General features: G+C 45.1%; 1 protein-coding gene across 1 annotated transcript in view; it reads right to left on the bottom strand.

The window, feature by feature from the left end:
* Kif26b (kinesin family member 26B) overlaps positions 1–24,406 on the bottom strand; it is a 403,463-nt gene that overhangs the window by 175,469 nt on the left and 203,588 nt on the right. The window lies entirely within an intron of this gene.

Below are 24,406 nucleotides of genomic sequence, written 5' to 3'. Positions count from 1 at the left end.
TACATGTCAAAGTCGAAGTATAGGTGTAGAGCAAGAACCAGAGTTAACAAGATCCCATGGAGTTCATGTTTGCGTAGATTGTGATGGTTTGAAAAGCAATGAACCTCATATGCCCATATATTTAAATGCTTAGTTATCAGAAAGTGGCACTGTTTGAGGGTTAAGAATTGCAGCTGTATTGGCGTAGGTGCAGCCTTGCCGAAGGAAGTGTGTCACTGGAGGTGGGCTTCGAGGTTTAGCAAGCCCACTCCAGTCTCAGTCTCCCGCTCCTCCTCTCTCTGCCTATGTATCAGGATCAGGACCTTCAGCGACTTCTCCAGCACTGTGTCTGCCTGTGTGCTGCCATGTTCCCCCATCATGACGACAATGGACTAACCTCTAACACTGTAAGCAAGCCTCCAATTAGATGCTTTCTTTTATAAGAGTGGCTTTGGTCATGGTGTCTGTCTCTTCACAGCAAAAAGATACTAAGACAGATAAAAGTAAAACTCAGACATCCAAATAAAAGCTATGTAAAAAAAAAAATATTGAGACCAAGGGTCAATGTGTTAGTTTTCTCTGACACAAACAAATCTGGGGGAAGAGTGGTCCATTTTACTCACAGTTAAAAATGCTATCTGTCTTCAGACCCTGCCCCACATGTGGCCCATACATATACAGCCATCCAATTAGACAAGATGGATGAAGCAAAGAAGTGCAGACCGACAGGAACCGGATGTAGATCGCTCCTGAGAGACACAGCCAGAATACAGCAAACACAGAGGCGAATGCCAGCAGCAAACCACTGAACTGAGAATAGGACCCCCGTTGAAGGAATCAGAGAAAGAACTGGAAGAGCTTGAAGGGGCTCGAGACCCCACATGTACAACAATGCCAAGCAACCAGAGCTTCCAGGGACTAAGCCACTACCTAAAGACTATACATGGACTGACCCTGGACTCTGACCTCATAGGTAGCAATGAATATCCCAGTAAGAGCACCAGTGGAAGGGGAAGCCCTGGGTCCTGCTAAGACTGAACCCCAGTGAACGTGATTGTTGGGGGAGGGTGGCAATGGGGGAGGATGGGGAGGGGAACACCCATAGAGAAGGGAGGGGAGGGGCTAGGGGATGTTGCCCAGAAACCGGAAAGGGAATAACACTCGAAATGTAAATAAGAAATACTCAAGTTAATAAAAAAAAATGCCATCTGTCAAGCTGTGAAGACATAGTAGAATACAGTGGTTCTCATTGTGGGAGCAAGAAGGTTGCCTTTCCTCCTTTTTATAGCAGGGATTTTTGTTACAGCAACAGAAAGCTGACTAATACATAAAGGAACAGGGAGGGTTGGGGAAAGACTAGGAAGGGTAGGGATGGCATGATTAAATATAAGTAACGCCTACATTTTCCTAAGAGAGAGGAGAGCAGACTTCATTGTTTTCAATCTCTGTAGCACAGCAATAATAAAATGTATTTCTACAATAGATCGTGAGAGAACCATTCATGGAATATCTTAGACAATGAAGCTTGCAACACAATATCCCCAACTAGAGAACAGGAGGCATGGGTTTGTCTCTGGGGTGTTAATACACAATAAAATCTCATGTTCCTCCACTACTAGTTCCCTGAAATTGAGTCAGACTCACTGACAGGTCACAGATCAATCTCGCAACCTGCCACTTCCTTTCACACCTTAACTCAGAATTGGCACAAGCTGAGGTGGCCCTAGAGTTAAGCTAGCAATAGCTGCACCAAGAGCATGGACATACGCTGCACACACCAAGAACATGGATATATGCTGCACACACCAAGAGCATGGACATATGTTGCACACACCAAGAGCATGGACATATACTGCACCAGAGACTGGAACAAATTTACCTCAAGAAGCCCCTAACTACTGCCTTCATGTCCCCTGAAGTCCACAAGCCCTTTCATGTCCCTAGCTTCACATCTATCATGCCCCAAGGCATTCCTACTTAGCCTTTCCAATCAAGAAACATTGAAGAAACCCACCATAACATTGATACCCTGGAGACACCAGGTGCTGTGGGGACCTTGGGCTTGATAACTGCTTTGCCACTGCATCAATTCTGACCTCACTTCTACTTCTGAGTCCTGAGACATAGCAAGTTGCCTAGCTTTCCTCAGTTTTCTCCCCTACAAAATAGGAGTGATATCTACTAGGGCCGACGTGAGGACAGTGAGACAGCATGTGTAATGGGTTGAGCCCAAGTCAGTGACAACTGGCATCATTCTTATTTTCTCAGGCTGGAGTACAAACACATCGGCTACTTTGCCTTCTAGAGCTTTGGGAGGGGGTAGGCTTTCTTCCTACAGTGTCCTACTAGGGAAGCTTAGGTAGAAGCTTCCATCCACCCATTCGGTTCACTTCGTGTGAACCGACATGTCTTATGCTACACCTCGTCTCCAATCTAAGCATAAATCACCAGGCAGGCAACATCTCTCTGAATCTTCCTGGGACTTCTTGTAAGCATCATTCATTCATTCATTCATTCATTCATTCCCATTGATCTTTTCATAGAAGACTGTACAGCACAAAGTCTTCTTACATCAAAACACTTCAAGTTCAAAGCCCCAAGTCTAGTGGTTTTTCCAGAGAGCACTAGGTCTCTGGAAAACTGTAGGGTCTAGGCCATGCCTTGGCAACTCTCTGTGTCTCTGTGTCTCTGCTTTCTCGAGTGGCTGTTTATGGTAAGTGCAAAACAAGATGGTGTCTTCAGCGGTTATGATCAAGGGCACTGATACTACAAAGCTACCCAATCAGGGCTGGTATTTACCACTAATGCTGTGTTTACCCTGTGAAGATAGAAGTAAGTGACCAAGACTGTCACTTCCTGCCACTTCAGAGTCAGTGGCCTAGTTCTAGTTTGAAAATTTCAGTTGTACGAAATTTGCCGGTCTCAGTATTTTAGGAAGTAACCACAAACTTGATATTAAAATGCTGTAGACAGGACTAGAGAGTCAGCTCAGCAGTTAAGAGCACTTACTGTTCCTTCAGAGGACCCAGCTGGGTTCACTTCTCAGCATTCATGTGGCAACTCAGAACCATCTGGAACTACAGTTCCAGGGAATCTGATGCCCTCATCTTGCTTCTGTAGGCACTGCATATATGCTGTATGTATGAATATAGCATGTATGAATACGTATATGCTGTATGTATGACTATAACATGTATGAATACATACATGTTGTATGTATTCATGTAAGCAAAACACTCATACACATACAAGAAAAGGAAATGTTTAAATCCTTTAGAAAAGAAAACATGACAGGCAGTTTTGCAAAGCATTCTTTCTATATGTTTCAGAGCTGTCCTCTATCTGTATGTTTTACAGTCATCTGACATCTATGCGTTTCACAGCCATCCTATAGCATCATAATACCTCTCCCATTCTCCATGATGAGCTCAGGAATAGGCGTTTGGAGTGCTAGAAAACCCTTTACTATCTTGTCAAGAGAATTTCTCCCCTAGAGAAATATAAACAATGCCCTGCCCTTCCTCATATGACAACTACAGCCCAGTGCAACTACTGTTCACCCTGAGAAATCCAATGAGGCTTACTTAACAGCATGTGAGGGGAGCCCCAAAGCAGCCACACCAAGAAGTCTTCACCAGCTGGGATGATGGTGTCTCCATTGTCATGTAGATGGTGTTCCCCTCAGTTAAGTTCCCTGAGTCTATATATTAGCCCCTCCCTGGACCCCATGTGCTCAGAAGAAATAAATAGGGATGGCCAGGGCAGGGAGACTCTCAGATGAGTGTCCAATAATGCCCCTGCCCCCTCTTCTGTGAAGGAGCAGCAATAGTTACTAAGCCTGATCCTGGTGCTCTTCTGCCAACAGGTATGGCTGACCTCATAAAGATCAAGGCTGCTTGGCTAGGGTGGTCGCTCTGTACAACACGATTCTACTCAGGATATCTCTCACAGAGACCTAAACTTAACCTCCCGAAGCAGTAGGGAGACTAATGGAGCATCAGCATTTGCTCTTTGACTCACACTCACCTTGGCTGGACGGGCTGCTCCTTCACCACCTCCATAGCCTAACATGGGAGAGCACACATAGCAACCAGAAGGGGCAACTCGGAGCTCCTGGGTTCCACCAGGCAGTGGGGAGGCCATGAATCAGTCCTAGTCAGACCTGAAGCAATGTAATGGGATCAAATGTTATGTATGAATTTCCTCGCTCCTTGGTGGCTTGTCCCAGAGGATTACGACTGACCGCTACTACCACTGGACCCCTGTATGCTTAGTGACCAACTAGAAGCTTCCCTGACTGGTTATAAGATTCAGAAAACCTGTGAGAAGGGAGAATCAAAAGTCAGTTTAGGATGTTTGCTGCGTCACCCATAAGTAGTTCAACTCTGTTTAGAATTGTAGTTCAGGAACACACACACAAACACACACACACACACATATACACACACACACATACACACACACACATACACACTACACACAAACACACACATCATATACACACACATATATAAACGCACATTCATGGACATATACACAAACACATAGTTCATACACATATACACACACACATAAAAATCTACGTATGCATATATATGTATATACATATATATATACACACACACATTCATGGGCGCATGCACAAACACATAGTTCATATACATACATACACACACACCACACACACACACACATATATAAACACACATTCATGGACATAAACACAAATTCATACACATATACACACATCATACACACACACATATACATATACATATATATATATACATATATATATATACACATTCATGGACACATACACAAACACATAGTTCATACACACACACACACACACACACACACACACACACACACACAAATAAATACCTAAAGTAACAATAGATCACATGATCTCCAGCACTGTGTCCCGGATTGGGCACAGTCAACTGAAGGAAGAAATGGATGGACTAGAACGAGATTCCATTTCCAAAAGTGGGGCTAGGTTGTTCTTGAGACAACCTAGGGCCTTTCTGGATTTCCTTATTCTTCCATGACTACAAGTGGGTGAAAAAAAGTTAGGGAAAGAAGAGGAGACCTCAGTCACAGACTTTGTACTCCACTCGCCCGAGCTCTGTGTGGTCCTTTTTGTGTCACAATAGAAACAGGAACAGCCTCGCACCGGATCACCAGACTGCGCCATCATTCTCCCGTCTCTCATCCTGTCACGAATTTATGAATTTATGTCCCTTTTGATTAAAATGTGTGAAGTGCACACATAATGGGAGTCTAGTGTGGTATTGCATTTCATAAATACCACATGCGCTGAAGAAATCAGAGCTCCTTTTGACCACCCCACTGCTCGTCATTCAGGTCAACACCAGTTGCTCTGGGTCTGAGAAGGGAGGAAGGGGTGCTTGTCGTTTTGTTTGTCCCGCTTTACTTAACATGGTGTCCTCCAGCTCCACCTGTTTGCCAAGAGTGACAGGACTGTATTATTCTTTACGGTTGGATGGCGAGGCATTGTACATAGACAGCCACACGTTCTTTCTCCATTCCCCCGCTGACAGGTACCTAGCGTCTACAGCCAACTGATTCTTAACAGAGGTGCCAAAACACACAACAGCGGAGAAGGGACAGCCTGTTCCAAAACTGGCAGTGGGAAAGCTGGACCTCCATATGCGAAGCACTGCAAGGAGATGGAGCTCGCTGTGCAAAAACAACCCACCCCAAAACCTAAGTGTCGGAGCTGGCGAGCTGTGACAGAGCTCAGGGTTGAGCCCGTGTGAGTCTCTAGGTCCAATCCCCAGAACCAGGGGGTAAAAAGAAAAATCAAAAACAAACAAACAAAACCCCCAAACTCAGAAACTCACAGAAGAAACACATGGGCAGCTCTCGAAGACTCCCGTGTAGGCAACGATTTTAAATATCTTGTTTTATTTGTTTGTTGTTAGCTTTCGCCTTTTCTGTTTGGGTTTTTTGTTGGGGGAGGTGTTATTGTCTTATTTTGTTTAGGACAGAATCTTGCTCTGTAGCCTGACTGGCCTCGAACTCACTCTGTAAACCAGGTTGACCTTGAACTCACAGAAATCGTTCCTCAGCCTTCCAAGTACTGGGGCTGCAGGTCCATCTGGGCTATCAAAGCAACTAATTGACATGATCCTACAATCACAGGAAACAAAAGCAAAAACAGGCAAATGGGGTTTCACCAAAAGGACAGGCTGATTTTTATTCCACTCTTCAAACTTTTTTTTTTTTTTCTGCTGCCCCAGAACATAGCTTGGTTTTGACTTAAGAACTCAGTCCTTCTTCCAGCTCAGGTAACCACAATGTTCCCATTCCTTCCTTCATTGACTCGTCAATCCCAAGATTCTCTATGTCCACATCCCACACTGCTGCATAGTCTAAGTGGTCCCAGAGAAAGCAGCAGTGCCTTGTGCAGAAACATGCCACAAGTGCATGGGGCATCCGTTCAGCACGGTCTAGACAGGCACAAGGTGCTATTTCTGAATCCCACAATAGATTAAGACTGAACTTGATATAGCTATGGAATCCCAGTCGCTGGTCCACAGACAAGGAGGATTTAAAAGACAACTAGGAGCTGGAGAGATGGCTCTGCAGTTCAAAGCACTAGACACTCTTGCAGAGGGACCAAGATTGGGTCCCAGCACCCACATGGCCGTTCACAACTGTAACGCAAGTTCCTGGAGATTTAGCGCCCTCATCTGGCCTCTGTGGGCACTGCATTCACACGGGATGCATATATGCATGCAGATAAAACACACACACACACCCCCACACACACATAAAATAATAACAAATGAATCTAAAAGAACACTAAATGGGGAAGCAAGCAGAGTTCAAAATCCAACCTGCTGGAAAGAAAAACCACAACAGAGGAGACAGGTAGGCGGCAGGACTTAAAGAAACTACTGAGCAACTCCCTTGGATTTACAATTTTTTTTCTCTCTCCAGACCACAAGATGGAAATAATTGGGTGTTTGCAAACAAAATGCACAAAAGAGGAAATGCTCCGACTAAAGCTGTAATTAGCACGTCAGGGCCGTCTGTGATGTGTGCACAGAGAGACGCGTTCCTGCTGAAGTGGCTTCCCCTTCCACCCCTGCCTACTTCCAAATGGGCCTGAGTGACAAGAGACGATAGGAGCAAGGCTACAGACCATCAGAGGTAAAAGGCACCTACAAACCTGTGCGGCTATCCACGGTTCACCATTGCTCCAAATGATTACGAAAGTGACCAGCCTAGGGAAATTACCACGCTGGAGATGAATGCTTGGCTTTTATTTGTGGGCTAAGGACGTTAACATTTCTCCTAACTGGGCTCACGTCATATTTGATGAATGCTCAAACATGATTGTACCAGTAGCGTTTTCTCTGAAAATTGCAACAATTACTCATTAGGAAATGAGGGCCCTCGGGCAATGAATCTGCTGGAAAGACGGAGTACCCGTGTTACCAACACATGCAACAAATTAATCCTGAAAGTTTGGCACTTAGAACGGGGATTAAAGTGCTGCAATTAAAATTTGCGTGTACAAGTTGCATCCATTACAGCTTCTGAAAAATTTATTTGGCCATTCGGCGGCAAGTCGCTTGTCCTAGGCTGAAAGAAACTTTAAAAGTCCATGAAGATATGAACAACGGACCTCTGCAGAAAAACACTTAGAAAAGGCCGGAACTGAACGCGGAGCCTACAGAACCTGGAACGGACTTTGGTCAGACTCATTAGCGAATGCTGGGTAAATCCAGCCACCATCTGCTCGTTCTTTCATACAGCAGCACCCACCTAAGGCTCGTCCGCCCACTTCAGAGTCTTTGGCTGCGGTCTTCGTATCATTTTAAACAGAGTAGAGCCTGTCTCTTGTTACCGCCTGGAGCTTGGACTGCTGCTGAGAGATGGGTTTCAGGACAGGTGACTAGGTCTGTGCTATTAAGCCTGGGCAAGATCCTTGGTGTTTTCATGTTTCCCAAAGCAGAAGAGACGCAGGCAGGAACAAGTGTTCACCCTTGGAGCGATTCTGGCCCTCCGGCACTCAAAAATAATAATGCATAATTTTTTCAAAACTTCCTCAGGGTAAGTGCAAGTATTTCTGTAGTACCTTAAACCACGAAAAGCAATTTGGCAGCTTCTAGAAAAGGAGAAGGCACGCATCCCTGTGTTGGAACAATCTCATCGCTACCTTTGAAAGCTTTGTGTGCACATGCGCACAAGGGGAGGTGCACATGCGCACAGGGGAGGCAATGACGGCGCTCACAGCAGTGTGCGCAAACACAAACTATTAGGATGGTGATGAACAGAGTGGATAAATAAGTTGTGCTATTTCCATAGACGAGATCGACCCCCACATTATTAAGATGCTTCAATCCCAGAAGCTTAATGCTGATTAAGTAATGTCGCAATAGAAACACCGATGGTAACATTTGTAAAACTGTGTCCGGACGTTTCACATTGCTTAGAGAAACATGTATGCCACGTGTTTAAACCATGCACTTCTAGAAGAGGAGAGGAGAAAGCTGAGTGAAGGTCTGCAGAGGCCTCAACCATACTGCTGTTCTAATCCCTTAATGAAATGGCCAGTGAGGACATTATGACATTTCTTCTTCTAGTCATAATTTGTATGTATAAAATACTGCTTGACTTAAAAAATATCTGAGATGCATGATTGTTTTGTTGTTGTTGTTTGTTTCTTTGTCTATTTTGAGATGGAGTCTCAGTCTGCAACCCCAGCCTCAGACTTCAGATCCCCCTGCCTCAGCCTCCTGGGTTGTGGGAGTATCCAGCACACTTGGTGTGTACTTTTGCTTTGGTTGAGAACATCTGCCCTCGGAGATGAGCTGCCAGGCTAAGGCCGCAGATGTGACATGCTGTTTATCTTGTAGCTTTCCTCCATAGATCAATTCATTATAAAGATTTCCTTAGTATAACTCCTAAGGGTCAAGAAAAGCATTTTCGAGTTACTTTTCTAACCAACCCTGTACATCAACGGCATATTTAGATAATGGATGATTCTCTTAAAAAAGCATTTATGTCGTCCCTTGAGTATGCACAGCCCCCTGCCAGGGCTGGGAAATGATAATGGGGTTACATTATAAAAGGAGCCTGGCCAGTGTCTTCATCAAAAATTAAAATATTTTGGGTAACTCGGTTCATATTTTAAAAATAGAATAATATTGGAGTTCTTTCAAAACTAGGAAAACCCCAGATACTCCAAGATGGGGAGAACGAAAGAAAAGAAACAAAAAAACTTTAGCAGAAACTACTAACCAAAGGAATCTTGGGGAAATTTTCACACAATTCTAAGCTATCAAAAGGCAAAGGTCACATTCAGTCTTGGTACAAATCCAGGGGATTGGGTCCTCAGCACCTGGGCAGAGTCTGGCCTTCTGCACCAAACAGCTTAACGAGGTCAGCAACCCCAAAGATTTTCCTGCTACACTTACAGGTGAAGACAGCAAACACATACGCACAGGGATATTCAGAGAAAGAGCATTTATCATAGCACATCACTTAAATATACAACAGGGTATTCATTAGATAAGATGTTATCATGTAATGGAATAACCAGCAGGCTCATATGGATTTGTTTCTCAGTTCACAGAAAATGACATGGGCAAGCATTCAAGAAAAAAATTAGCGGAGAATATTCTGCTTGGGCAGAGAAATTGTCACGCCATGGGTTCCTGGAACTCCCTGGATACTCCTAATCTGCAGGTGCTCAAGTCCCTTATAGGGAAGTGAAGGTCACACCAGCACGGGGTGGCTGTCACCCCAGGTAGGCCATTGTGAGCTACATACACCAATGCTTGCAGCCCCGTGGTCCTGTTGGGATAGATCTGCCTAACCACAGTATTCTGGGCAATTTCCATCTCAGCTTCATGCTTGGGGTCTACTAAATTCATATGCAGAACACACCGTTTTGTAAACAATATCCGGTCCTCTCCACCTCCCGCTGTGTCCAGTAGGGCTGGCTCCTCTCAGTACAGAGAGAAATCTCCTCTGGGTACCACACTTCAAGCATTTGCTCCTAAATGCTGATGTCCTATGGTCTTCTTATCTCTATGGCTCAGGAATAATTCTACTCAACTAACTCAACCCACGGGCACTATTGAGAGGTAGAATAATAGTGTAACTGTGATTTGGAGCCAGCCTAGGGGTGAGCAGAAGGGGGACCAAGGGCTCCGTGGCAGCAGGCTATTGATAAGAGCTGCACCTGCAATGCCAGCTCTTGGGAAGTGGAAGCATAAGTATTAAAAAAAACAAAAAAACAAAAAAACCTAAGGCCAGCCTGGGTCACATGAGTGGGAGGCCAGCCTTGGCTCAAAACATCAGAAACAAGCACACAGCAGCCAGCATCTATGCTTTCTTTAACTCCAACGGAAGTCATAGTTAAGTGACTCATAATGCAGAGACCGTCTCTTTACCAAGGGAAGGTGAACAACCTAGGCATTGATGCTTGTTAGAAAGCCAAGCCCCGTTGAGAGTTTCCACAGTCCTAAGGACAGAAGGGAGAGGTAAAAGGAAATCAAAACCTGAGGGGTACTTCTCTCCTGCAGGCTGAGGAGCCTGCTGACTGAGAACTAGGGCAGTTTCTGGGGCAGGGTAGGGCTTTCCCTCCTCAGAGGCTTCCTCCATGTTTGCCTGAAGCAGCAGTTGGCTGACAGAGGGCTTTCAAACGCATTGTGTGAAGGCTCCCAGTGGAAGGTATCAAGGAGAACTGCGAGGCTCTGTTCAGCCAGGGTTTTCCCACACTATTATTGATGCCTTTGAGCACCTCAGAGGGAGACAAAGGAAGGAGACCTTCTGGGCCAACATGTGCTTTTCTCTTCTCCATTCATGGAAGTCGACGCGCAGTGAGAAGCAGGAAGGGGCAGTTGAGGCCAACCCCAGGCGGATTTGATTTCCACCATTCTTCAGCTTCACTCCCCTAACTGCTCAAACAGACACGAGAACGGTAGAGAGGAAAACTAAGACAGTAGCCTCGGGTACTGCCCAAGTGTTTGAATGCGCACAGCCTGGTTCACACCGTAGTCCCTTTAATCCAGTGTCAGCACCCCATGACCGACTGCAGCTCTTGAGTAGGAAACAGAAAATTCCAGAAGTACACCATGTGTAAGTTTTTAATTTCATCCTGTTCTGAGAAGCATGATAAAGTCTCATGTCATTTCCCAACATCCTCCCTGGTCTGTCTGTCCCACATATCCCTTTTCCATATGATTCCCTGCGGCATTGACCTCCTTCTATCATCGTATGGGTATTGGGTTATTTTCACACAAGAAGGGTGAGTACTGTTTAGCAAGATACTTTGAGAAAGAGATCACATTCATGAAACTTTTATTATAGTATAATGTAATAATTATATATGTATATAATTATCAATTATTTGTATGCTTTCACCATGCTTAACTTATAAATTAAATTATTATGCATTTACAGAAAATAATGTACTCTGTTGAGGTTTCAAGCATCCTCAGTGAATGTTGGATTTAGGGAATCAGGGTATGGAATTATAGCAAGAATTACAGGAACAAATTGTAAAGAGACTATACTTTATAGAGTAATGAAATACTGCCTTCACTCATAGAACTTAGGGCAGCAAAAAGGAGCCCAGAATCTTACTAAAAACCTATCAAGTTATGGAAATAAGTTGAATCCTCCTCCTTCAGCCAACTGAACTTCCTCCAATTTACATCTTTCAAATCTACATGAGATGTGTTCAGCCAAAGGTTACCCCAAATCCTAGCGGGTAGCATCTCTCTCCCAGAAGCTTCCCTGAACCTGACCATGTGAGCTCTTGGCTGGGTCTGTGGCCTATCCCTACTTGAACAGGTTGAGGATATTTGTACACTTTGAAAATGTTACCACTCTCCTACACTGAAGGACACAGAGGCTGTGACTGAGTCAGAACTAAGAAGTGTAGTAATGTGTTTTTAACTTTGTGACCGTAATAATTTTTGATGGTCACCAAAGTTGAAGAGCTTCATAGTCATCAAATGTAAACTGGAGAGTGGACAGGAGCTCGGGTTTTTACCTATAGTCCATGATCCTCATAGCGAAGTAAGATCCAGCCCCCAAACATTAAACAAGATAAAAGATCTTGCAACCCTGAAAGCCACATTTCGTAGCAAAATTGTAACACTTACATTTTAAATGGGATATATAGTAGCTGCTTCAAAAGAGTTAGAGTGAAAGAAAAACTGTAGAAGCTGGGAAGATAAATAGAGAAAACGCTGACCAGAGCCTTTGCCCCAGGGCTGGGGCTAGGGTGGAAGGGCCAAGTGTCTGTCTTACACATGCAACTCAAAGAGGTAGAGAAAACTCAGTAAACACACCAGTCCATGTGATATTTAGCATGAAATTCCATCTGAACATACAATCACCATTACTGATTTTTTCCTTTTATCTCATTTTCTAGTATGGCTGCATGAGACCCGAGTATATCAAGATCAATGGCAGATTTTCTGGTGTGCTGGCTCTCTATATGCAAAAGAAGGCAGCTGAATCCCTACCTCACACCGTGCACAAAAATTCACTCAGAAGGATAAACAACTAAACTAAAACTCTCAGAAAAAATATAGATCGAATCTTTGTGACGTAGGACTTGGCATGGATTCTTAGGTAGGACAATCCAGGTATGAGCAGCAACAACTAAAAAAAGTAGATCAAGGTTGGAGAGATGGCTCAGCGGTTAGGAGCACTGACCGCTCTTCCAGAGGTCCTGAGTTCAAATCCCAGCAACCACATGGTGGCTCACAACCATCTGTAATGGGATCCGATGCCCTCTTCTGGTGCGTCTGAAGACAGTGACTGTGTACTCATGTATATAAATAAATAAATCTTTTTCCTAAAAATAGATCATTGAACTTCATCAAAAGTAAAAGCTTTTGTGTCCCCAAAGGATTAGAAGAGAAATAAAAGGCAACCTAAACAACAAAGTATCTGCAAATCAGGATTGATGTTTAGTTTCTACAGAGACCCTAAACTCAACAGCAAAAGACAGCTTAGAAAACACAGCAGGAATCGGAACTGATAGTTTTTCCAAAGGAGATAATCTAGTATTCAATACATACATGAAGGGCTGACCAACATCATTAACTATTGGGGAAATATAAATAAAAAAAAAACATGTTATACAATCTCACAGCCACTAGGATTATTGTAATTTAAAAGAAAAACAGATAGTGAGGCTGGAAAAACAAAAACAAACAGCCAGGACTTCTCATGCATTGCTGGGAGAAACGCCAAATTGTGTGGTTGCCATGGAAAACAGCGGCGCATAGTGCCGTTTCTTAAAAAGCTGTGTGCTGTTGCCTGCCACGGGGCTCAACCATTCCACCTAAAGGTGCAAAAAAAAAAAGTTGACACAGAGACCCAAAGAGAGGCTTCACCTGCTAATGTCCACACTTTCTTCAGCAATGGTGCCAGAGGAGAAATTAACCCAAAGGTCCAGGAGCAGATACGCAAGGTGTGGCATGTGCACACACGGGAGCGTTCTTTAGGCATGAAGAGGGATTGAACTCTAGCGCACACGCCTGCATTGGCAAACCTTAAGAACATCGTGTCAACATAGCCAAGGAAGCCAGACATGAAAGGGACAAATACTGTGCTTACATGACAAGTCCAGAATAGGCAAATCCTAGAGACAGAAGATAAATCCGCAGAGGTCAGTAGGCAGAGGGAGACGTGTTGCTAATTGATGGCAAAGTATTCATTCTCGGGAATGAAGGTTTTGGGAGCGGATAGCCATGACGGCTGTACTGCACTGTGAATGGAGCTAATGACACTGAGCTGTACACTTAAATTCTCAGTGCCTTAAACTTTATTTTATGACGCTGATCATGATAAACATGGTCCTTTAAAATAAAGACGTCTACATCCTCATCATACTTTGCAACCAGATGCCAGAGCATCATGCATGTTCTGTACTGAAGTTCATACTATCTTACCACTCATTAGGTCACACACTACATGCTATTTATGTGAATTAACAACAACAACAATAATAATAATAAACATAAACATGGGGCCAACGAGGTTGTTCCAGGAGTGAAAACACTCACTGCATGTGTGAGAGCTTTGATCTGCCTCAGAACCCATGCAAAGGGTAGGCATGGACGTGTATCTGAGATCCCTGTGTTCCCAGGGAGAGGTGGGGGGCAGAGACAAGAAGTCCTGGAAGCTCACAAGCCAGAGAGCCTAGCAAACCCAGAGAAAGAACCATCAAGAGACCCCGTCTCAAGCTTGGGTTGTCATTTTTTTTGTTATTTTACTTTAAATTATTTCTAGTTTAATCACATTGTGAACAGATAATAATTGTGTCAATTCATTATATTCATTAATTATGTGTGAGTACATGATGCATGTATTTATTTCTGTGTGTGCTTAATTGTGCATGTGGCTGGTGTGGGCTCTTCTTGGCTGAATCTGTAACTCACTGCACGTAAACGTGCCCTACATGAGTGAGGCCCTAGCACTAGGAGACAGGGGCCCTCTTCCCTTGGAAATGTATTTTTTTTTAATTTTTAAAATATGGTTGATATTAAGTGAAAATGTTAATGAAACGCCATGTATCAGAATCTATAAACTACAATCAATATGGTCAATAATAAAAAAACCCATAACCTAAATATTTATGGCAACTTAAAGGCTGTATCCAATCTCGGCTTCTAAATGTTATAGACAAGAACAGCCTAAACCAAAAGAAAGCATAGCAAAGGAACAACAGAGTAAAAGCAAAAATCAGTAAGGTAGTAAAGAGAAAAACTGGAAAAAAATTAGTTTTAGGTGTCCATGCTTTGTCTTAAAGTTCCAATCAAAATGAACATCCCACATAACGTCGCTCTGGGTTTTATTATTTTATGATACATGTTCTCCACATCACTCAGGAAGATGCGCCGTAGTGCCAAGTTTCTCCGAGCCGTGTCCGTATTAGCTCAGAGCACACCCAGCTGCAGGGATAATATCTCAGATCTCCGTGTTTTCCCAGCGAGAAGATTAAGTCAACTCAGCCACAGACACCAAAACCAAACAGTGGCAGCAGCGGAATATCTCAGCGCCCCAGGTCCCACTGTGCTAAGTTTTACGGGAACAGTTTTAATAATGAATTCTGCCCTTTGGAATATTCAAAGCAAGAGTGAAGCCCTAAATCAGACACCTAATGTGGAGGCAAGCACACTCCCTCAGCCTTGGAAAGCCAGCGATCTGGAAGGAGCCACACGACTGCCCCCGAAGCTAGCTAGGGAAAGCAACCTACAGATGGAACCATAAAGACAACAAGAGAAAATGGCCACCCAAAACACCAACTTTGGGAAGCAACTGATGGCCGAGAATGGTCCAGCAGAAAGAGAGAAGTCTGTCACCCTCTAGCCAGACACACGCCAGTTGTATTTTGTACTGTACTGTTGGTATCGCTCAAGGAAAAACACATACCCATTAGACCATCCTGATACATTTTCCTCTCTCTTCAGTAACAACACAACCACTGTAGCCAGACATCTTTTCTATGTATGAGAATAAAAATGGATTCCATGTACGGTAACCCCATACATTAGCCACAAGTACTAACAGTAAGTGCAAAAGATAACACATGAACTCTTGATGTACTTATAGTAGGTGAATTTTCTCGGTGCAAATTGTCACTGGAAATGTATGTTTCTCTCTAGCAGATAGATATCAAGGCTATTTTATCTCATCAACCAGAGGTTTTAACAGCATCTTCACTACGAAATTCGATAATCCAGCCTGAGATGGGAAAGTTATCATTTCTGCCTCCCTTTATGTCCAATGAAAAGGGCTTTGGACTACCCAGCCCTGAGCACATCCATGTCCCCACCCCCAGTGATTCTTCTGGTGGACAGCACAAGATGGAAATGTATGTCAGCCAGAGAGGAGGTGATTAATCTGGGGCCTTAGAGCATCCAGACCTACTCATGAGAGCTAAGTCTAAAGGGAGAAAGGTCTCCTGGCAGTCAAAGGCGTTGCCGAGACTCCATAAACAGAAGCGGTTCAAAGGGAAGTCATCCACAGACCCCGTGCAACAAAATTATTGGGGAAATGCATTTCCTGCTGAGGTGTGCCCAGCTAATCTCTGGCCTTGTAAACAGCTCTCCTTGTTTTTGTTTTTTGTTTTTTTTTTTTTTTTTTAGCAATGTCTGGGTTTTTTTTTTTTTTCCCCCTCCCCTCCCCTCAACCTTTTTAAATCACTTCCGGTTGACATCAGGCTGCAGCGATGTAGAACTCATCCCAGCCCTGATGGCGGATGGCACCTGCAGATGCTCGCCCCTTTCTGGTAGCAGTGCAGAGTGTCTGCTGCTGGGCTCGTTCTGCTTCAAAACCACGTGCTGCTGCTTTGGCCCGATGCAGCAATGCAGAACCAGCTCTGTGGTTAGGATTTGCTCGGTAGACTCTTGTTTTGGGGCCTGGCATGTTCTTTGCCCCAGGAATGCCCTGGTTACTCTGTCCTGCTCCAAGGGTGGAATGGCTCCCGGATGCTAGAGGCTTTAAGCATCACGAGGTTAGCCAAACGTGTTGGCGCAACCCCGATATTTGGGATCTGTTGGCAGAAGGACTGGAAGTTAAAGGTAGGGAATTGAGGTTTTTTAAAATAGTCTTGGCTGTGCTGTGGATAGTCAGCCTGGCCTACAAGAAAACAAAGCCAAAACAAAATATCACGTTTCCAAGTCTAGCTAAAGGCCAAGTCACACATCTGGGCTCTACCGGTATCACTAATATATATTAAAATAATTATTTAGCGGAATAGTATTGAAAGTCAACATAACTCTATTTAATATAAAACTCCAACTTTAGGTTGTGACTCTGAAACAATAGCTATTAAATTCCAAGCCAAACTAAGAGTGGTGAGATTTTTTTTATGACGTTTACACTACTGAAACCCCAAAGCCTCCTCTAGTCCTTGGAGCATCAGCCATCCCTCTCAAGACCCGTCTTAATGCCTTCCTAACATGATCGGTCTCTGTCTTAGTCTCCTCTTGATGCTATAGCAAAACGCTTTAAACCAAGTCACTTATAAGGGATGGAAAACTTTGCTCACAGTTCTAGAGACTGGAAAGACAAGAGATCAAGACACCAGCAAGCTCAAAGCCCACGGACGGATGGTGCCTTCTACCCACCCTCAGAGGATAGACTCAATGGACGGACTCCCTCGGGGCTCGTTTAGGAGGGCACCAGTCCTGCTGCTGTGAGTAGGGACCTCCTTGTTTAATTACTTCCTACAGGCCTCATGCTTGGGTACTACAGCACAGGACGCAGGAGCTGTCTAACTGAACAGTTCACAGTCTAGCAGTGGGTCAGCAAGGACACCATCAAGTCTTGCTCTCCTCACAGTGACAAGCAGACAGGCAAAGCTAAGGCTGAAGCAGGGGTGACATCTGCAAAGAAGAGTACCAATCCACCATTGTCCATCAACCTATAGTATTGACAATAGCCAATAGATCGACAATAGTCAGTCAAGCTAACTATGTATATGTCCCAGGAGTCTATAGAGTTTGTGGAAGACGGCCCTTATCAAAGAGACCAGGGGCTAAAAGTAAGAAACGCAGTCTCCAAATATGAGAGAAGACTCCATTTTCTTCCCTGAATAACAAAACTTTCCTTTCCCTTCTAGGATCCACTGCATTGTCTGTGGACGCGCCACAGAGACAACAGTAGCAGTCTGCCTGTAAGAAATGAGAGGGCTGGAGTTAGTTCTCTGCAAACTGGGAGAGGGCAGGGCCTTCAGTCACATTAGACACCTCTGCAGGGAGAATTCTCCACGAGACAAACTATTCAAATTAGTTTCTGGATGATAGTGATTTGGGGGGAGGGGTGTTTATTTGCTTGGTTTTAGTATTTTCTTTTTAGCTTATTAGCAAGTGTAACAGTTACAATTTAGGGTTTTCCTATTTAACCCCCAGAGCCTCCACAATTACCAAAAGGAGGTGAGTTTCATGGATAAACTCCCCCTTGGGAATTAGGACTCTGTGGCTACAGGCACAGTGCCTTTCTCAATCCACTCCCTGTCTAGTCCCCCATATGGCTGGTCTACATCCAAGGTTGTACTTGAGACTAGATCTTCACTCCTTACCCTCGGCTCCCTTCCGTTTACTTCTCTTGAGTAGCACCATAAAACTCCTGAGAAACAAGCAAATCCAGTGAGTACCCAAAGGGCTGTGTCTGTGCAAGGCAGGGTGATGAGGTCTGAGCAGTAGAAATAAGGGCTGCCCTGCTCAAAGGAGCTTGTCTCTCTATCACACGGAATATTGCAAGAAGTGAGGAAGGAAGCCTACGGAGACTGCAGTGTTCTACGGTTGTAAGTTGGGGAGCTTTAAGACTGGAAGGGTGGGGTTCTGGGAAGATAATATAGTGACAGCAGAGGTGGGGGCCTCAGGCTGGGAGCCACCTGTTAGGGTCTGTATGTGCTCCCCAAGTCCCTCTAATGTATTGGAGAATCGCTCCAAGGCAATAGTCCTCAGGATTCTTAAGGGATAATCAGGTCACCTGAGTGCTGCCATAGTAAATAGACTAACACTGTCATTGCAGGACCGAGTTGTACGTTAGCTGTTCTAAGCACGGTTTCCTGAGAACAGGGGCATGTCATGCTCATGTCTGCAGCACAAGGGTCCAAGCTCCATGGCAGAAACATTCTAGACAGCAGAGAAGACCTGAAAGACGACGGTCTTCTGAAGAAATTTCTGAGAGTGGACTGGGCATGTGATCCACTTTACTTGCTGCTATGGAAAATCCCCAAATATGCATAAAAAAATGAAGAGTCTATCTAGGTGTGACCCAGTGTCAGGGTCACAGGCCCGTGACAGCTCTGCGACTGTGTTCTTCCCATGTCTATTGCTGTTTTTACAGAGCAATTCCCACTATCATGGCTTTAAATCTGTCAGGGCTTTAGTACCAAACTCTACGGGACCAGAACACTTAAAAAGATGCAATTCCATTGTTATTAAGGAACATCTTACTATTTTATACCTTTTTAATTTGTTATGAAGTCTTCTTCCATTGTACTGTCCATGCTGAGGACGCTGGAAGATACCCCACACTCCCACAAATACCTGTTCTTGCCTCTGCTAAGCTACAACATTGAAACCGTATCACATGCTTTGGTTTCTAGGGCCCTGCATGTTGATAGACAATATGTACTAAGCCAAGGACAGGCCATCTTCGGCTGCAAATCACACAGGGGTGTGTTTTGTAAACAGGAAAGATGCTTTCCCTTAAGATGTTTCTATGGATTCACATGCTCTAGAAGAATTCTGCTGCATGCTGCTATTGGCTTTGAAGAAAGGGGTGTGTGTGTGTGTGTGTGTGTGTGTGTGTGTGTGTGTGTGTGTGTGTGAATTCTAGAATCTGTAGCACTTCACCACACAGCGTGGGTTTGGATTGGAAGACCCTGTCCTGGACAAGACCTCGGCTTTCATTCTCACCTTTTTTTTTTTTTTTTTTTTTTTTTTTTTTTTTGGTTTCCACTTTGTAACAAAACCTGGAAGTTTGCCTAGAGTTAATTTCCTTCCATTCTCAAGGAGTGGAAGTCAGCCTTACACTGTTATACCCTATGACATGAAATAACCCCATGAACTACTGCATATTGACTCGGCTTGAAGCTGAGACACCTGAACTCTGCTGATTTCCTGGATTCCAAGAATAGACACGGGTTGGGTGAAAACCTGCGTTGAGCGTTGGTCCGTCGCTATGTATTATAATGCGAAACTCTGTACCTGAAGATCTGGTTGCCTAGGAATAAGTCTCACTTTTACCAGCTTTTGTCGTGCAAACTTTGTTCCTCAATTTAAAACCATTGGTTAAAATTAAAATGGCACAACCAATTACGGAGGGATTAGAGGGAGTTTTGAGTTACCTGGTTGGGGTTACAGAGGAAGGAGAGAAGAAAGGAAAGGAGGGGGGAGGAAGCCACCATGAGAGGAGATGGACCCTGAGCAACCGGCAGGAGAACCAGCAAGTATTTGGAGGAAGTAGCCGGGCCAGCAGTTAGACAAGTAGATTGGGGCTACCCCCCCCCCCAGCTATTGTCAAAACCAAATAAAATAGCCAGTCTGATTCTCGTCCATGGTAAGCTAGACGGGGATACATTCAACTACACTGCAGGTGTATTGCTGGCCTGCTCTCCTGCCAAGGACAGGCAGAGGTAGGTAATGGCTCCCTTGCCCAGCCTGGACCTTGCATTCCCCTTTCCAACACGCTTTTGCTCCCTATACCTCTTTTGCAAAGCCTGCCCTGGGCTGCAGGAGACTGCTCTGCCTAAGAGCTAGATTTATGACCTCCCCTCCTCCCCTCTTCCCCCTCCTCCCCTCCTCCCCCTACTCCCCCTCCTCCCCTCCCTCTTCTCTTCCTCTCCCTCCTCCCCTCCTCCTCTTTCTCCTCTCCCTCCTCCTGCTCTTCTCCTCTTCTCCCCCTCCTCTCCCTCCTCCTCTTCTTCCTCCTCCTCTCCCTCCTCCCCTCCCTCCCTCTCCTCCTCCTTCCTCCTCCTCCTCCTCCTCCTCCTCCTCCTTCCCTTCAGCCCAGCAGTCACAGAGCTTAACATCCAGGAGGAGGCAGGGAGTGCCCCATGTCTGGCCCCAGGTCAGGACAACTCTGTATGCCCCTGAGGCTTCCCAAGTAGAGTCAAACTGGAGCAGAGGCCACCCACTACCAGATTTGGCTGGAACTGTCTCAGTCTTTGGCCGCCTCCTCCTCCGCCTCCTCCTCCTCCTCCTCCTCCTCCTCCCTCCTCCTCCTCCTCCTCCTCTTCCTGCTCCTCCTCCTCCTCCTCCTCCTCCTCCTCCTCCTCCTCCTCCTCCTCCTCCTCCTCCTCCTCCTCCTCCTCCATTTTCTGCTTCATGTTCTCACTGACTCCCTGGGGACCACATTCTTACTCCGCGGGCATCCTTACTTCTGGGATGCCTGTCTGGGGATCCCAGTGAAAACCAGCACATGCTAAGGACTCCCATCAGTGATGTCTAGTATTCAGGAAAAATATCCTCTTTTCAGCACATCTACACATGGATACCCAGGTAGGCTAAGCAAATGCAACTTTTTTTTTTTTTTTTTTTTGCTGCCATATCACATGTATCCTCCATCTTCGCAGCAAGATGACACAGAAGAAAGGCCACCAGGCTTGGCACTCAGCCTGCCGCTTGTCAACAGCAAGGCCTAGCAGTGCCCCTCAGCCTGGGACTGTTCTCCAGAGCATAGCTTTTGCTGTGGTGCTGAGGATGACAACCTCACAGTTGAGGGGATGCCATGAGCTAAACCACCCAGTGACTTCCGGGCACACAGCAGGTGACAGTGGCTTCCCACGGAATCCAAATCTGCATTTTTATGATAATGCCCTTCCGGTCAGAAGCGACCCCCAAACCCATCAAAGGAGCCAGATGCCTCTGCAATCCATCCCTTTCCCTTGGTGGCAGCCACTGCCCGAGCCTGTGGATTCCCTGTACTTCTAGGGACAGGAACCAGATGCTATCATAACTGCATGGAAAAAAATGGTCCCTCACCAAGAAAAAAGGCCCTTGACGGACGTTACTGGGGCTTTATGAGCCATCAAGTGCAGCAGCTGCACGGTTCCAGGAACGTTTCCACCCAGCGATTGTTAAACAGCGGGCCATGTTTTATTATCCTTTCCTCTCTGTTTAATGTGCTGCTCACCTTCTGCTGGCATGGTTTGCTTTGATTATCAATCTCGACATAAAAACACAGGAATGTCCCACTCCCCTTCCTCTCTGGAGTCTCTCTGTGGCTCGTTACTGTTGGGGTCACACACTCGTTAGCTGTGTGGACTGGAACCTTTGTGCCCAGGAACCTTTGTGCCCAGGAACCTTTGTGCCCAGGAACCTTTGTGCCCAGGAACCTTTGTGCCCAGGAACCTTTGTGCCCAGGGAGCTTGTAGGTGACACGGGACGGGCAAGAAAGGAGAAGGATGCCCCGATGGTCACGGAGCACCAGAAAACGACAGGATCCCATCAAACAAGATGCCAGGCGCAGACAAAGAGGCTTGTTTAGTTGTGACCGAGGTACAGACATCTGGGAAAAGAGTGTTTTCTTTTTCTCTCAACTAGACTGTTTTCCAACACAGACCTCCTGGTTCTGTGCTGAGAGGGCTCCAGGCTTCCTGTCTCTTCACTTCCCACCACGAAGGTGGCACTACTTCCTGGTGATTTACACCGGCCAGGATCGTCTTTCCGTCCCTTGGTCCTCTGGCATGCAGTGGGAGTTACTATCTCGTTCTCTGGGCTCTGGCCACGCAGATGACTTGAGTTTGCAGTCCCAGAGTAGCACTTGGGGGTTGTACAGGAAGCCATCAAGCAATGTCGGGCTGTCATCTGTCTTTGGGGGATGAGCACATTGATTTTTACTGTCACCGTCTGGTCTCACCTCCTCCGGGGCACGAAACAATCCAGGTGCTGCGGGAGCTGCCGGACATATACTGACATTCCTTGCTGAATCCTGGGGTGTTAGAGTTTACTCTCAGCCAACTGACCCACTGCCCTGCCTCCTGAGAGGATTCAGGATGAGTATGACAAGTCCAAGGCGTTTCTCAATCCTCATCTGCTGTTGGTCAGCTTCAAGCATTTACCTCAAGGGATTTGTGGGCTTGAGAAGAATGCCCGGGATAACGTAGCCATTTTCTAAATGCAATAAAAGATGTCAGGACCAAACAAGGATGGCCAGCAAACTGGACCGGAGTCCTTGTGCACTTGGCTGGGAAATCACTCTTCCTAAGACACCACGTCCTACTGTGACCACCATGGACTCGACTGGGGAGTTGCTCCCAAATGCCCCCTCTTTATCTAATAGCAGCCTATCAGCCTGCTGTCTGTAAATTCAACTGGAGTCACACATTTATATTCACCGTTGCTGCTGCATCTTAAGGTGTGGAAAACTGCTTGCTTTTTGTTTTTCCCCAGTGAAGCTTCTTCTGGGCTTAAGAGATAAACCCAAGATTTACTGAATAATCTATCCAACTGTCAAATGAACTGCTCAGCTCCCTCTAGATCCTGTCACCCAGACTGACTTAGTTTAACTGCCTGTTCTCCTGCTCCTGTACCTAGTGTACCTCTCATCTCAAAGAGAATGGGAGAGTCACTTGCTGGACCATTTACAACGACCCATGGCCAAGAACACAGCCCAAACCACACAGAGATGGTTTTATGAAGTTCTTAAAGTTACAGAACGATGAGTCATAAATCAAGGTGTTTTCCAAATACTTCGTTGGGGATCTCAGGTCAGCAGTTAGCAGCAGAGCAGGGATGTGTCTGGCATAGATCTCAGATGCTGTTCTCAGATGCTGGGTTGGTGGGAGTGGAAGCTAATGGTTCACACGGTTAACATATTCTATGACTTTATTATCATTGTTGCCTCGTTTCTTCTTTTGCATGTTAACTCCAACAGGATGTCAGTACAGGCGTGGAGAATAAACGACCATTAAGAAGGCTAAAGATAGCATAAGATAATGAGGATCTCCATCCATAGCATCCTAACTCTCGACCATCACGAAGCTCTAATCAGTCACATCTCTTGTAGAATCTTCAGCATGAGATTTTACTTTTTCAATTCACACTCCTTGATGGGTTTTTTTTTTTTACTTCCTTTGTTATTTTAGCTATTTTTCAGTCTTGGTGATTGAACATCAATGCCTTGGGCATGCCTTGGGCATGACAGGCATATGCTTAGCCACACACAGCCCACTATAATTTATGTTTCAAGATAATCTTTTTGATAATACTTAAGATCTTTGCCTTAGTTGCTTTTCAATTGCCATGACAAAACTCCATGACTGAGGCAACTTATTGAAAAAGGAGTTTCTTTGGGGGGGGGGGGGTGGGGATTTAGCTCAGTGGTAGAGCGCTTGAGACCCTGGGTTCGGTCCCCAGCTCGAAAAAAAAAAAAAAAAAAAAAAGAGTTTCTTTTGGGCTTACAGTTTCAGAGGGTGAGTCTATAACCATGATGGTAGGGAACAAGGCAGCAGACAGGCAAGCAGGCATGGCATTGGAGCAGTAGCAGTAGCTGAGAGCTGTAATCTTATCCACAACCGAGACACAGAGAGAGCTAATTGAGAATAACGTGGACTTTTGAAACCTCAAGCTCCACAGTGACACACCTTCTCCAATAAGGCCACACCTCCTAATCCCTCCCAAACAGTTCCATCAACCAAGTGCTCAAACATATGAGCCTATAGCGCCACTCTCATTCAAGCCACCACAGTCTTCTAGGTTCAAAATTTTATTTTGCCCAAAGTAAAATGATACTTTTCTTCTTTACTTTGTTTTCAATTTTCTTCATGATAATGTCCAACAAAACTTGCCTGTCGTAATGGTCGAATGAAATTCTAGTGACTCCATCTTTAGTTTATCTCCTCAGTTGAGAGATCAGAGCCATCACCCCAAAAAATGATTAGAGATTGGGGAGATGC

This window comes from Rattus rattus, chromosome 10 (genome assembly GCF_011064425.1).
Source record: "Rattus rattus isolate New Zealand chromosome 10, Rrattus_CSIRO_v1, whole genome shotgun sequence".
Classification (NCBI taxonomy): domain Eukaryota; kingdom Metazoa; phylum Chordata; class Mammalia; order Rodentia; family Muridae; genus Rattus; species Rattus rattus.
The sequence above is the reverse complement of the archived record's forward strand: the minus strand, read 5'-3'. Positions and strand labels throughout refer to the sequence as shown.